Genomic DNA, 16,138 nt, shown 5'->3' with positions numbered 1-16,138 from the left:
GACAAAACAGGAAACTCTCCTACTTGACATATAACAGAGAGTGAGTTTCTGTGCACTTTTGCAAAGGTCAAGCTACTCAAAATCGTCGAGCTTTAGACTTCCTTCGATGCTGCGTTCCAGCCTCGTCCCTGTACAGCATCCAGCAGTAATTTGCAGGCATACTTTCCTTCCAGAAGCCTTGATAGCGATGCTCCATTGCACTGATATCTTGATGGAAGCGTTCTCCCTGTTCGTCAGAAACTGCTCCCAGGTTCTGCTCGAAAACTTCAAGGTGTGAATGGAGAAATTGAACTTTCAGCGACCGACACCCCATAGCAACAAATGAAATGAGAAGTCTCTCAACACCATCTTCATAATCCGGTGACCTCTTGTGTACCAGGAAATTTTCGCATATCCACTTGAATGAGGTCCAGGCAGCAGATCCACATCGGCCGGATAGGTGCTGAAGTTGTGATCTATTAGAAGTTCCTTTATCTGTGGGCTGATGAATATTCCTTTTTTCAACTTAGCTTCAGTGGTGCCTGGGAATTTGCTTGCGACATATCCGAATGCTTCAGTGTTTCTTCTTCCCAGTGTCTTCTCAAACTGCTTCACTGAGCCGAGCTTTATATGAAACGGAGGAAAAAGAATGTCCGTGGGAGCAACCAGGGGCTCTTTCACGATGTTCGAAGTTCCTGGCTCGTATGTTTGTCTAGGTGGCCATATCGACTGCACGTACTGCTTGGACGTTGCATGGCTATCCCAGAGACATAAGAAACAACAGTGTTTTGTGAAGCCTGATTGCAGTCTCATCAGCAAACCGATCACTCTGAAGTCTCCACACAACTTCCATTCGTATTCTTCATATTTTATGGCATCTAAATGGGCTGCAATGTTTTCACAGCATTCTTTTACGTGCACTGAATGTCCTAAAGGCACAGAGGGTTTCAAAATATCATTGTGCAGCAATACCGCCTATAAGCTTTTCTTCGATGAATCAATGAATAAACACCATTGAGTAGGATCACGCTTCTGTGAAAGGCAGCGGAACAATCCATCAATGTCGTTGCAAAAACATAGTGGTCCATCAACAGAAAAATATGAAGAAAGGTCTTCATTTCGTTTTCTGAAGTATGTTACTCGAACATCTTTCTTGAGCAGACATTTTTCTTTCAAACAAGATGCCAAAAGTTCAGCCTTGTCCTTCGGTAGTCCCAAATCTCGAACTAAGTCATTCAACTCTCCTTGACAGAACTGTTCAGGTGTTTCTTCATTGTCAGCTAAAAACTCTGCATTCTCAGCTGCTTCATCTGACTCAGTTTGGGCTACATCTTCGTCCTCATCGTCGCTACTAGCAATACCATCTTCTGGTGGTATTAGAATGGGAAGATCTTCATCGTCATGTGGTACTGGTCTTATAGTGGATTCCAAACTAGGGTAAGCAGTCTTCTGTTTGTTCTTAACAGAAAACCCGGATATGCTGACCTTGCAGAATAACGATCTATAGCATGATCTTTCCCTCCATATCATACTATCATAAGAATGGCGAATGGCATTGCCCTTTTTCTATTATTCAGACAATCTCTTAGTCCATTCGAACAATCTGTACAAATTACATGCGGTGCCCATTTTCTGTCTTGATCAGCAAGAGCACAGCCGAAGTACAGATGATAGACCCTCTTGATATCGTTTGTGATGTTGCGTCGCTGTCCCCTGGGGGTGAATGAACCACAGACATACCAGAAACAATCGGGGCTATTTTTGCATTGCCTTGACATTTCAATTAATTCAATAAACAACAACAGCTGCAAAAAAGCATAAGCAGTGTTAAGAACAGGAATATATGTCCAAATGAAATGGAGAAATAGAAGAAGGGAAGACAGGAGGAAGTAGTCCATACAAGGAGAGTGGAAAGGTTACAAGAGGATGGAAAAAAAGCAGATTATAAGAGGGAAGTGGAGGAGCGATTGGGTAAATATGGATTGGAGCGAATGGGGGACGCGGAAGGCATGTGCATGATATTCACAGAAGAAATCTGTGCAGTATGTGAGGTGGTGTGTGGGGTGAAGAGAAGACGAAAGGGGATGCAGGGAACAGCATGGTGGACTGAAGAGGTGAGAGAGGCCGTGGCACAAAAGAAGAAAGCATATAGTGAGTGAATGAGAACAGGGGCGTGGAAGAAGTTGAGAGTCGGAAGAGAGAGTTATATGTAGAGAGGAAGAGAGAGGTGAAAAGATTAGTGAGAGAGAGTAAGAAGAGAGTGGATGAGGAATTTGGAAGGAATTTGAGTGCAAAGTGGAAGGAATGTAAGAAAATGTTCTGGAAAGAGGTAAGGGAGAGTTAGACAGGGTGCCAACGAAGTTAGTTTGGGAGTGAAAGATAAAAATGGGAGATTACTAGTGGAGAAGGGAGAATAAGTGAGCAGATGGAGAGAACAATTTAAGGAATTGTTGAACATATAGAATGAAAGTAATGCGGGTGTATGTGGCTGGGGAATGGCTGAGAGAAGGAGGGATGTGAGAAGAGAGGAAGAAATCAGTAGGATGGAAGCTGTGGAAGCAATGAAGAAAGTTAAAATGGAGAATGCCCCAGGAACTGATGGAGTGTGTGATAAAATGCTGAAGCATGAGGGATAGTAGGAGAATGGATGTGGAGGATGTGCAGACTGGCCTGGCAGGAAGGTAGAGTCCCGGAGGATTGGAAGTCAGGTATAATCATTCCCCTGTACAAAGGAAAATGAGAAAAAGAAGTATGTGGTAATCATAGGGGCATTTGTCTTCTTAATGTAACAGGAAAAGTGTATGGTAGGATACTTATTGACAGAGTTAGGGAAAGAACAGAGGAATCAGTTGGAGAAGAACAGGGAGGCTTTAGGAAGGGAAGAGGTTGTGTGGATCAGATATTCATTCTTATATCTTTGGTGGAAAAGTTTCTAGAGAAGGGAAAGAAATTGTAAGCGGCTTTCATGAATTTGAAGAAAACATGACAGAGTGGATAGACAAGGATTGTGGAAAGTATTAAGAATATATGTATTAGATGGGAAGTTGCTGAATCCCGTGAAGAGAATGTATGAGGGTTCTAAGGCTGCAGTGCGTATGGATAGCGAACTGAGTGAATTTTTCTATCTGAAAGTTTGATTGAAACAGGGTTGTGTCATGTCTCCATGGTTGTTCAATCTGTATATGGATGGGGTTATAATAGGGATACAATTTAGGGCAGTGGATTTAGGAGCGGCCCTAGTGAGAGAAGGAAGTGTTTGGAAACTCCCTATACTGTTGTTTGCAGATGATATTGTGTTGTTCAGTGAAGAAGAAGGGGAGCTGCAAGGCTTGGTGGATGAGCTTGAGAGGGTGTGTAAGAAACGGGATCTAGAGGAGAATGTAGGGAAGAGTAAAGTTATGGTCTTCGAGAGAAGTGAAGTCAGTGAATGTACAGTGGGGTTGGATGTGAAGGAAATGGAAAATGTGAGTGCATTTAAGTACTTGCATAGTGTGATGAGTAAGGATGGAAATTTGGGGGCTGAAGTGCTTGAATGGGTAAAACAAGGAAGAAAGGTTGCTGGTTCCTTGAAAGCAGTGATAAGAAACAGGGAAGTAAGTATGGAAGCGAAAAAGTTACTACATGATAGTATTGTGATACCAACTCTAACGTATGGAAGTGAAGCTTGGACCTTGTTGGAGGGACACAAGTCAAGAGTGAGAGCAGCGGAAATCTGTTATTTGAGAGGAGCCTGTGGAGTCACATGGAGAGACAGGCTGACAAACGAGGAAGTAAAGTAGCGTTGTGGTGTGGATGTGGATGTGATAGGAAGCGTTAGGAGAAACGCACTGAGGTGGTTTGGCCATGTGGAGAGGATGGAGAATGAGAGACTGACGAGGAGTGTGTATGTGAGTGAGGTGGAGGGGGGGGAGAGGAAGGGGGAGGCCAAGGATGAGATGGACGGATGGAGTGGAGAGGTATATGAGAAAGGGGGGTGTAAGCTGGGAGCACGGCAGTGAAATGGCGGGGGACAGGGCGACATGGAGGCGATTAGTTTGTGGCCACCCCTTACGGGATTAAGGCGTCTGGCAATAGATAGATAGATAGATTGTTATATACGGTTTCAACATAAAGATCACTCATCATAAAAACTTGACGTAGCAGGAAAAAAAACGATGGGACTTTCGCAATCTGCACCTAAAACTGTATCATGAGCACACAAAACTTTCATGATGATTTTTTACTGTTTATCGGTGAGGCCTGGGATAAAGAGGATGATTACAGTGCATTAAATAACCAAACGGGACTAAACAAAAGATGGATTATGGATTGTTAGGCCTTAATGAGAGAGAGAGAGAGAGTGTGTGTGTGTGTGTGTGTGTGTGTGTGTGTGTGTGTGTGTGTGTGTGTGTGTGTGTGTGTGTGTGTGTGTGTGTGTGTCAGTGTGTGTGTGTGTGTAAAACAAACTTACATGCAATGTAAAGTTTAGTGAGAACAAGCTGTGAGGGAGGTCGTGTGTGGTGGTAAGAGGGGTCGTTACTGATGAAACAGCGATAAAGTCTTTCCTCGAGGCCACTCACAAGATGCAGGGCCGGGCAAAGGACAAAATATGAAAGCTGAGTAGACAGACAGACACACAGACAGAAAGATTAACACACAAACAGCTCCAAAACCCGACTAAGTAATTGGTTAATGAATTTTACGATATTCTCAAACTCTATCTTAAATTCCCAGCCAACATTCGATGATGTTTTTTCCACCTTATAAAGTCTACGTGGCCAAAGGGGGTTAATATCACCAGATGGTAGAATCAGTGAAGCCAAGTGAGGTGACGTGAGTAGGCTGAGATGAGGTGAGGTGAGGTGTGAAGATTGGGCAGAGGTGAGGTGGGGTGAGGTGAGTAGGCTGAGATGAGGTGAGGTGAAGTGAGGTGAGTAGGCTGAGATGAGAAGAGGTGAGGTGCGAAGACTGGGTAGATGTGAGGTGAGGTGAGGTGAGGTGCGAAGATTGGGTAGAGGTGAGGTGAGGTGTGGATATTGGGTAGTGAGGAGAGGTGAGGTGAGGTGGTAGGCTAAGATGAGGTGAGGCGAGGTGCGAAGGTTGGGAATAGGCGAGGTGAGGTGAGGTGAGGTGAGGTGAGGTGAGGTGATGTGAGGTGCGAAGATTGGATAGAGGTGAGGTGAGGTGAGGTGAGGTGAGTAGGTTGAGGTGAGCTGTGAATTTCGGCTGGGTACATTAATACGCTCAAAGCCCACCGGGTCAATTACGCTAAGACGGCCCCCCCCCCCACATCCACCCACGAATGTCAATTACGGTACAGGTCATTAGGGTACACCTTTCTCTCTCTCTCTCTCTCTCTCTCTCTCTCTCTCTCTCTCTCTCACGTAAGCGGCTTAGGTTGGGGAGTGTTGTAGTTTTGAAAGAGGATCAAGGAGTGGTGATGAGAACAGAATTTTCCTTGAAATTCTTGAAGTGAACGATATATAAATAATAATAATGAAAACAGCTGTCATTGCCATTATATCATCATCATCTTATATCCAACGGCTTTTAATTAGAGAGACCAAGAGCATTTCTATCATGTTTGTGTTACGGAAAAGAGGACAAATAAGTTTCAGTTCTTCAGTTCTGTTTTGCTATTATCGCAATAATAATAATAATAATAAGCTACCATTATCTGTTCGGTAATTAACAAATGACAACTATACTATGAAATGTTCATTAATATGTCATAATTCTGATTTCTGTTATAAAAATTAAGTCAAATGAGAGTAATGTTTGTACTGCTGATTGGACATTAAAAAAAAAGAGGTGAGTACAGCAATACATCAACATTAAGTTGCCTTAATACTCTTAGCCTTTGTAGCACGGGAAGGGCCGATCCCGACTTACCTGCAAAAATGAAATGTACCATAATTAATAATGCAAATCAGATTATGCTTTCTACTAACATTTATTCCAATGATACCGGTAGTAGTACTATACTTATAAAATTCATAATACCGCCATCACTTACTAAAAACATTTAATAAGAAGTACAGTTCTTTTTCCGAACAGATCAAAGCTGCATAAATCTGTGTATCTATATCTATCTATCTATACACAGAATATATATATATATATATATATATATATATATATATATATATATATATATATATATCCGATCCCTAGGACTTAGCAATCTTCCTATAGGCACCACACCAGATGCTGTACATGCCTTTACATGTCACCAGTTGGGCACTATATGCTGGGGTTATCTCATTTATGGGTGTAATGGTACTAGCCATGTTGGTGTGCCTTGTGCACGTTTACCTTTGCCTACTTTAACCAAATTCAGATTCCCAAACTGTTCCCCGTGCCAGCCTGGGATTGCTTCTGCAGCCTTTCACGCAGCATCAGCAATCCTATTCACCTGCAACAAACTTTCAACCATAAAATATCCAAATGTCAATACCGTCTGACCTTGACGTGTGACCTTCATATTCAACACGCACTACATGACTTTTTATTTTTTAATTCAATAAAGGGCGATTAGAAGCTGGACTTTATAGAAATAAAAATCTGACTACAAGGCCAATAACCTTTTCTTCTGGTTGGCCATGAGTGGCGGCGTTGGAGCAGACAACAGTGTGGTCAACTTTATCCCACCCATGAATCAGCATCCTGTTCCCATTGGCATACGACACTGTACCAATTTGTCCCAAGCGATTTTTTTTTTTTTTTTTTTTTTTTGCATATCTTCATATTTTCTTGTAGGTTAGTTTTTTTTTTTTTTTAATATACTAACATTTACTGCAACAGCAACATTCAAGAGGGCATTAAGGAGAATCAGATACAATAAATCGCTGAGGAAGGGATGGTACGGGATCTACTAAGCCAAGAAGAATACAAGTCTCACATTGGTTTCCATCGCCATGACAAGGACCTGTGTTCTCGCCGCTTCAGGAAGCTCCCTAAGCACCTCCTCCTTAGCTATTTAGTTTTGAATCTGGCCTGTTAATACATTTTCGTACGTCATTTATGAAGAGTATGGTGATATTAGAATGATTGAAGAGAAAACACGATGTCATAAGCATAATAAATCACCTAGGACGAGGTATCAGGGAGCTTTCTTACCTGACGAGTATGCGGTCCAGGTGTCATTAATGTCCACCTTGTCATTTGGGAGACGCTTCATGACACACGGACAGGTGAGAGTCGACAGGTATTCCACACCTGATAACACACAAACACCTACAATGATCAACTCTGTGTACAAAGTTTCATTAAAATCCTTATATTCATTTCAAACAAGTGTGAAGACAGAATGGTGACGCACAACTAAACTGCTTCATTCCGCTGACGTATTTTTTTTTTTTATTCAGAGTATTTTCAGAAGATTTTATTTAACTTAAGAGACTTTATATTCACACACACACACACACACACACACACACACACACACACACACACACACAGATGCAACCAACAACATCACGTATCCGCATTACTGTCAGCAAGAAGGCTCTACCCACCTCCGCCGTGCAGCTCTAAGCACCGCACACAGGCCAACAGGAAGGTGGGACTACTAAGCGGTAGTGTAGTAACTCCGAAATTGTGAGAGCAGGCCGTACTCTAGCAGGCGCACCCACACTGGCACGGATTTCTGTTTACTCTAATGCACACACACACACACACACACACACACACACACACACACACACACACACACACACACACACACACACACACACACACACACACACAGTGGCCATGCAATAAGTTTAAACTTGTGTGGCCTGTGGGTGCTCTAACATGCATACCTACACTCACACGGATTTGTATTTACTCTAACTCGCGTACGTCGGCCTGTGCTCGTTTGGTCCGCCACCCTTTGATTATTTTTTGGAACTCTGAAATAAAGTAAACGTGAATAAATAAACTACTATGTGGTATGGCTGGAAGAATGTGAATTTCGCTCCGTAAAAAAAAAAAAAAATGTGGAAGGGTATGTACTCGTATATTATTAGCAAGTAACGTATTTTCGAAACTTTGAAATAAAAAAGGGGTTTATACAAAATCTGGGGCCCTGAGAAATGTTCCTGCAAAAATTTCAATATGATCGGTCCACACGTCTAGGAGTAACTGGATAAACCCTTATACACACATACAATGGTTCATTATTACATAGCTGAATGCACGCACACACACACACACACACACACACATTGTAAATATCGAGAAACACGGTACAGTATATGCACACAAACCACAAAGTTGCCTACTCACACTCAAATTCCACGCGCACTGTATCAAAACACAAAGACAGGCAGAACAACAGACGGACAGATGGGGACAGACAAATAGGCAGAGAGATAATTATTTACTAAGAAGCATATATTGCAAAGAGAAGCAGCAGCAGCCTTCCTAGTCCTTCCAGGGCCGTGTGTTAAGGTTAAGGCTGTAACTATGATATATATTCAGCGGGACTACGATTACAGTTATTCACCAAGTATGTATTTTATATAAACGGACAGAAAGACAGCGACAAACAGACGCAGGTAATGAAAAGTATGATGGTAGCCCGCAAAGCAGAGGAGGGTACAGCAGTGTGGAACAGCCGAGAACACGGAAGAGAACAGAGCAAGGGAAAGCAGAAGATAACAAGGAAGAAGAGAACAGTGAGCAGGACAATACTGGAAGCTGTGAGCGGAGTGAGTGACATCCCCACCGCCAATTACCCTCCTACACACACAGTACGTTTAATGAGTGAGTGAGTGGGTGAGGCAGCACTCGGATGCACACCCACCCACTGCCACCCTTCCTCCACACACAACATACTTCAGTGGGTGAGTTAGAGAGGCAACTACTAGACGCAAAATCACGGCCAGTTACCCTTGGACATAAGCAACAGATATACAGAGTGAATGAGTATGTAAGTAGGTAAGTAAGTAAGAACGGTAAGTAAGCAAGCAGGTAAGTAGGTAAGTAAATAAGGGTGTGAGTGAGCAAGAGAGGCAGCATCTTACACACACACACACACACACACACACACACACACACACACACACACACACACACACACACACACACACACACACACACACACACACACACACACACACACACACACACACACACACACACACACACACACACACACACACACACACACAGGGCGAGAGAGACCTGCAATTACCCTCGTCCACACAGACAACACATTTCTCACACAATTTAATGAACCTGCTTCCTCCACACACACACTCTGCCACGGACACTACACGCACTCCATCAAAACTCCATCTTTAAAGTCTGCCCTCTTTACACTCCTTCATCTTTAAGTCTTCCATCTTTAGCCTTCCATCTTTACTGATATACATTTTTTTTTTTTATGTGTAACCAGGCAGTTAACCCGCCCAGTCATATCGGTACAACTACGTGAAGGCGTCCCTCTCCTCCACCACCACAGACAACCATTATGTCTTCATTTATATTTGTTAATTATACTTATGTCAACAAATGAAACTGTCACCATCCTTTTGTCTCTTAATCAGTCCCAGAAAACGTTAATTAGTTTTGGTAGTGAGTGCTTTAGAGGGAATTACTCCATTGGTCTAATACAGCACATTTTTGTTTATGTTTTATTCAGTATTTTGTGAAGTAGCTGGCGATTAGGATGTGTGTGTGTGTGTGTGTGTGTGTGTGTGTGTGTGTGTGTGTGTGTGTGTGTGTGTGTGTGTGTGTGTGTGTGTGTGTGTGTGTGTTTGAGAGAGAGAGAGAGAGAGAGAGAGAGAGAGAGGCAACTGACCCTTCACAGCCCCTTGTCCACTTTGTCCTACAGGGAAGCGACTCTGGTTGATGATGATGATGATGATGATGATGATGATGATGATTCCTTCTTTCTCTACATTCCTCCAGTATTTTCTTCTCCCTCCCACCCTCCCTCTACTACCATCTTCCTTACCTCCATCTTTCCTCCATTCTCCTCCTCCCTCTTTAATTTTCTCCTACAAAATCTCCTGTCAAATACCTCACTTCAGTTTTATCCTCTTTCCTTTCTACCTCCATCACACACACACACACACACACACACACACACACACACACACACACACACACACACACACACACTTCAACTCTCTCTCTCTCTCTCTCTCTCTCTCTCTCTCTCACCATCCCATCTCCTCTTTTTCCCATCTCCCTTTTCTTTTTCCATCTCCTCTCTCTCTTTCCTAACTCCCTTCCTCCCTCCCTCCCCTTCCCCTCTCTCCACCCCTCCCTCTCTCCTCTTCCCCTCCTTCCCTCCCTCCCTCCCTTGTCTGGCTCATTACACACCAAGTTCCTCCACCTGCTCTCACTCTCAGTGTTCTTTCTTTCATTTTCTCTCTCTCTCTCTCTCTCTCTCTCTCTCTCCGTTTTTGCTTCATATTCTCACAAACCTCGTCTCCTTTTTCTTTAACGCAATCTTTATCTTTGTTTCTATCTATCTGTCTATCTATTAGTTGACGCCGCATCCTGTGAGGAGAGGCCTAGATAAAAAAAAAAAAAAAGGACCTAAGAGAGCGTCCCTATTCAATAACGACCCCTCTGACTACGAGCATCCCTTCTCTCTCTCTCTCTCTCTCTCTCTCTCTCTCTCTCCATCTTCTATATATTCACTTCTCCATTGTGTCTTTTCCCCTTTTCTCCTCTCTTCCTATCAATGCCTTTCGTATTTTTCCTTATTCTCTCTCTCTCTCTCTCTCTCTCTCTCTCTCTCTCTCTCTCTCTCTCTCTCATGTTATCCCCTCTGTTTCCTACTCTCTTACATTTTCCCCTTCCTCTTTTCCTCTCCATTTGTTTTCCTCTCCTTTTTTCCTACCTTTCCCTTTCTCTCCCTTTTTCATCCTCTTTTCTCCCTCATCTACTTCCCTCTCTCTCAAACCTATCTTCTTCCTTCCCTTCTTCCTTTTCTTTCCTTTTACTCTCCTCTTCCCTTTTTCCCCTCCATCTCCCAGCTCCCTCACACCTATCTTCCTTCACTCCATCCTATCATCTCCTTCAACCCTCTTTTCTCTCCCTTTGTGTCTCTTCCTCCCTCCCTCCCTCCCTCCTTTCCCCTCCGTTTATTCTCCTCTCCTTCTCTCCTGTCCCCTTCTCCCTCTATCTTCCATCCCTCTCACAAATACTGTACCTTCCTTCCATCGTCTCCTTCATCCCTCCCTTCTCTCCCCCTCTCTCTCTTTCCTCCTGCTTGCTTTTATCCTCTTCAATCCTCCTTTCTCTCCCCCTGTCTCTCTTTCTTCCTCCCTCCTTTCCCCTCCGTTTATCCTTCTCTCCTCTCCCCCTCCCCCAACGTTTTTCTTCTCTTCCCCTCGCGCAGACCCAACAAAACCTCAGGCTGGACACGGAGCAACAACAGATGACCATCCTCTCACACGATGGAGCTCTGAGGCAGCGTATTTACAAATTGTCCTAACCCCAAGCAACTGTTTACAAGACGAGAGAGAGAGAGAGAGAGAGAGAGAGAGAGAGAGAGAGAGAGAGAGAGAGAGAGAGGAAACGTATAAGTGACAGAAGACCCACAAATTAAAAGAGCTGGCACAAAAATTAACTGTTATGGAGTGTTGTGAATATGACTAAGAATCTCTATAAATGCAACCCCTCTGGTCCTATTCACAAAAAATCTTAGCTAATTTATACATGTCTCCTCAGCAAATGAATATGATTTTTTTTTTTTGGTAGTTATTTTTCACTCTGTCACTGTTGCTTGCTTGTGAAATGTATGATAATTGTATAACAAGAGTATTCACAAGCAGTCTTATTCAAAGCTTCATTCTAGGACAGTTTATAATTATGCAAGGTGGTCCATATATAACGCTGGACTTATACTTCATAGGGAAATTTCTTGTGTGTTGTGCGTACGGCTGATATCAATGTCTCTCCAGCAACATTTATTCATTTCCCGCTCCCTGTGTCACATCCACGCCAACACCAGCAGGATAAGCCGTTCCCGAAGCACGTAACAGCGAGTTTCTACCGTATCGCTATTACGTATCACCCTGTATACCCAATCCCTGTGAACGATGGCAGCTCGTTATCCGATATTCGCTAAACAATATCGTAAAGCGGGTTTTTCCTGTGTCGCATCATCCCAGGCTTTATACAGAAAATAATCCCTCCACACTATCATGGCGTGACCTCTAATGGGTCGTTAGTTTGCTTGCGAGGCACACAAACGCACTTAACAACCGGATGGAGTGACTAAAATTGCCTCCCGGATTTCTTTTGAGTCAGGCGGAAAATTCTTAACAACATGATGAAGTGACGAAAACTGCTTCACGGATTTCTGTGTTTATACGAGGAAAATTCTCTCACCAGTATTAGCTATGGTGGTTAAAATGCCGCACATTTTCTTGAGTTTAGTACAAGGAAAATGTTCTCAGCCCTGTTTTGAAATGGCAGATATATTTTGGCAGCTCGTACAGAAAAAAAAAAAAAAAAAGCCAAAATAAGCTTTTAAAAAAGTTACCATATTCAAGAGTTTAATTTCATCACAGGATCAATACATTGCTTAGAATGGTACAAAGTTAACCTCGTCAGCAGAAAGGTACAAAGTTAACCTCGTCAGCAGAAAGGTACAAAGTTAACCTCGTCAGCAGAAAGGTACAGTTAACCTCGTCAGCAGAAAAGTACAAAGTTAACCCCGTCAGCAGAAAGGTACAAAGTTAACCTAGTCAGCAGAACGGTACAAAGTTAACCCCGTCAGCAGAACGGTACAAAGATAACCTAGTCAGCAGAAAGGTACAAAGTTAACCCCGTCAGCAGAACGGTACAAAGATAACCTCGTCAACTGAAAGGTAAAGAGTTAATCTCGTCAGCCCAAGGACTCCAATTTCATGCTTCTGTACCCTTACTGACACTAGACGATTTTATTCAGCTGACAAAAAGCCCCTGAGTAATGAAGGAGTTACCGAAGGCTGCATCTAACCCTTCTAGTACGTCTCTCTCAACCAGAATATAATCGTCTGACGCTTGTTGGAGCAAATAAATTAATAAAATAATCACAGTGAAAGGGTTAATTATAGGAAGTTGTACCTGTCATACCTGTCGAACTAAACAACAAAATTTAAAAGAAAAAGTTATTGAATTATATCCTAGTGAAGTTGGGTCTTGATATTTTGTGATAGAAAAGATATAAAAGGGAAGAAAAAAAAAAGCACTGCAATCATCTTCATGCAGTTGCAACAGTGATCAAGAAATGCAGACGTCGGCTGAGAGAGAAAGAGAGAGAGAGAGAGAGAGACACACACACACACAAACACACACACACACACACACACACACACACACACACACACACACACACACACACAAAGCGAGGTGGAGGAAGAGGGTAAGAATAACACGAAACAGCAACTTCCACAACCACACACAGATACAGAGCAAACGGTTCTCTCTCTCTCTCTCTCGTACCTCCTGACGCTTACTCGGGCACCTGCTTCCGTCATTTTTTTTTTTTTTCGTGGTTCCTGCTGCACATCACTTCACCTTTTTCGGACAGGAAGTGCCGGGGGGATGTTTGTCTTGCGCCCATGAGTAGCATTTTTCACGGACGGTGCGCCGTTTTTGCTGCATGACCTCCCAGATGAGACAGTGGTTCTCGTTTCTAGTCACTTAGGAAATATCACAACGCGTTACCCTCAGCGATTTAATCTATTATCATTTTTTATCTCATTTCCAGACGAACTGATTGGTACTGTTGTTGTTGTTGTTGTTGTTACCCAAGGTTCAACTGGAACATGATCCCAATGGAGAGTAGGATCTAATCGCCCTTTTCCTTCGGCCCACCATCCTTCTTTCGGGGGATAGGGAGAGACGTGAGGGACTTTTGTATATCATGCATTGAAGCCGAGCAGTTATATCAGCGCCACAATGTAAAGGCGTCCCTCTCCAGTACCATTCCAACTGGAGGGGTTAAATATAGCCTTAATCAACCCCTTCACTACAATAATCTTTTTTCTAATTTGAGAAAAAAAAAATCGCTTGGTGATAGCTGGTAAAAAAATATATATATTGGATTGAAGGGGTTAATCCGACTCGCAGATGTTCAGATTCAAAATAGTGTTTCATCTTTCTGGTCCTTAATTTGTGTGTTCATGCGCCAGTGTTGTGCTATTATGTGGTCGTGCCCTGTGCTCCTCCCAACCCATTCTGTGTTGTGTTGTGTTGTGTTGTGTGTGTGTGTGTGTGTGTGTGTGTGTGTGTGTGTGTGTGTGTGTGTGTGTGTGTGTGTGTGTGTGTGTGTGTGTGTGTGTGTGTGTGTGTGTGTGTGTGTGTGTGTGTGTGTGTGTGTGTGTGTGTGTGGCAGAAGCGGAACTGCCTTGATGGTACAAACTTGTTGGGTGAGTGAGACTGGGTGAAAGCAGGTGGTGGTGGTGATGATGTTGGTAGTAGTAGTAGTAGTAGTATAGTAGTAGTAGTAGTATAGTAGTAGTAGTAGTAGTAGTATAGTAGTAGTAGTATAGTAGTAGTAGTATAGTAGTAGTAGTAGTAGTAGTGTAGTAGTAGTAGTAGTAGTAGTATAGTAGTAGTAGTATAGCAGTAGTAGTAGTAGTAATACTGGTGGTGGTAGCAGTAGTGGTGAATGAGAGAGTGGGCTGTAGCGGCAGTGGCAGTGGAAATCATAAAGGCAGCAGTAGTGGTAGCTGCGGTGGCCGTGGTATACAGACAGCACCCAACGGCGTGTCTGTGCCTGCGTCCCGTGATTTGACTATTGTGGTGGACGGCGTGGCTGCCGGGAATAGTAAGGGAATGCCTGCTTCTGCCCACTGCACAACCTTCCATCCTTCTTCCCCATCCTCCTAATGCTTTCAACTTTCACGGTACTGTATCACTTTGCCTGTGGCGAGATCCTGTGAGCTGAGTAAAATCGTCCGTCGCCAGCACACACACACACACACACACACACACACACACACACACACACACACACACACACACAGCAGAGGTAGTGGTGTTTTGGAGCACAATACCTAATAATAATTTCCTTCCCCGCAGCGTGTAAAATTCTTCCTTCATTCTTTCTTCCGCTCCTGCTCTACTTCTTCCCTCCCTCCCCTTCCTTCCCTCCCCCCTCCCCTCCCCAGCCTCTCTCCATTACACATAATCCTTTCCTCTCTTCCTACTTTCGTCTTTCCACCCCTTCACCCCTTCCCCCTCACTGCTCCTTTCCCCATCCCTCCCCTTCCTCTTGTTTTCCCTTTTCCTGTCTTCTTTCTTTCCATTCCACCTCTCTAGCTCCCTCCCCCTTCTCTCTCTCTCTCCCTTTCCCTCCCATTTTCCATCCCATCTCCTTCCTCCTCCGCCTTTTGCTTCCCCCCATCCCCTTCCCTCCTCTCTGCCCCTCTTTCCACCTCCCTTTCCTTCCTCTCTAGTTCACTCCATCCCTTCCTCTCCTCCCTCCCTCTTCCCTTCCTTTTTCCATTCCACCCTTCCATCCTTCCTCCATTCCTTTTTCCATCTCCCCCTTCCTCCCCTCCAACTATCCCTCCCTCTCTCTTTTCCACCTCTCTTTCCTCCCTCCCTTGCTCCTTCCATCCCTCTCCTTCCCTCTCTCTCTCCATTCCACCCCTCTTTCCTCCCTCCCTTGCTCCTTCCATCCCTCTCCTTCTTCCCTCCTTCCCTCTCTCCCACTCCCTTCCCTTCCAGGTCTGGTGCATCTCCTCTCTTCCTCATCTCCTTTTTATTGAATCTTTACCCTCTGCCTCCATCTATTTTCACTGCCCTCTCACTCACACCTACATTTGCTTCCTGCTTCCGCTCCCGTATATCTTCTCTTACTCTCCTTACTTTTCTCTCCTCTTTCCCCACTTTTCTGTTGTTCCATTCCCATCTACATTCCCCAAGGCTTCCTCTCCCTTCTGTTCTCTTTTTCTTAACCATTTTTTTCTTTTTTCTTGTTTCTCTTTCTTCAGATTCACATTCATTCGTTTTTCTCCTCTCCTTTCCTTTCTCCTCCTTTGTCTTTTTTTTTCTCCTCTCTTTCCTTATTTCTCTCTTCTTTGACATTGACTTTAATTCAGTTTTCCCTTTTCTCTTCTCCTTCCTTTTTCCTCTTTCGTTTCGTTTTCCACTCTCCTCGCTGCTCTTTTCTTGAACTCACTCTTAATTCCTTTTTTTCCTTCTTTCATTTATTTATTCCTCTCCCTCCCTCTTT

This window comes from Coenobita brevimanus, chromosome 50 (assembly GCF_032717465.1).
Source record: "Coenobita brevimanus isolate Jiangsu-jjx chromosome 50, ASM3271746v2, whole genome shotgun sequence".
In the NCBI taxonomy this organism is placed as follows: Eukaryota; Metazoa; Arthropoda; class Malacostraca; order Decapoda; family Coenobitidae; genus Coenobita; species Coenobita brevimanus.
The sequence above is the reverse complement of the archived record's forward strand: the minus strand, read 5'-3'. Positions refer to the sequence as shown.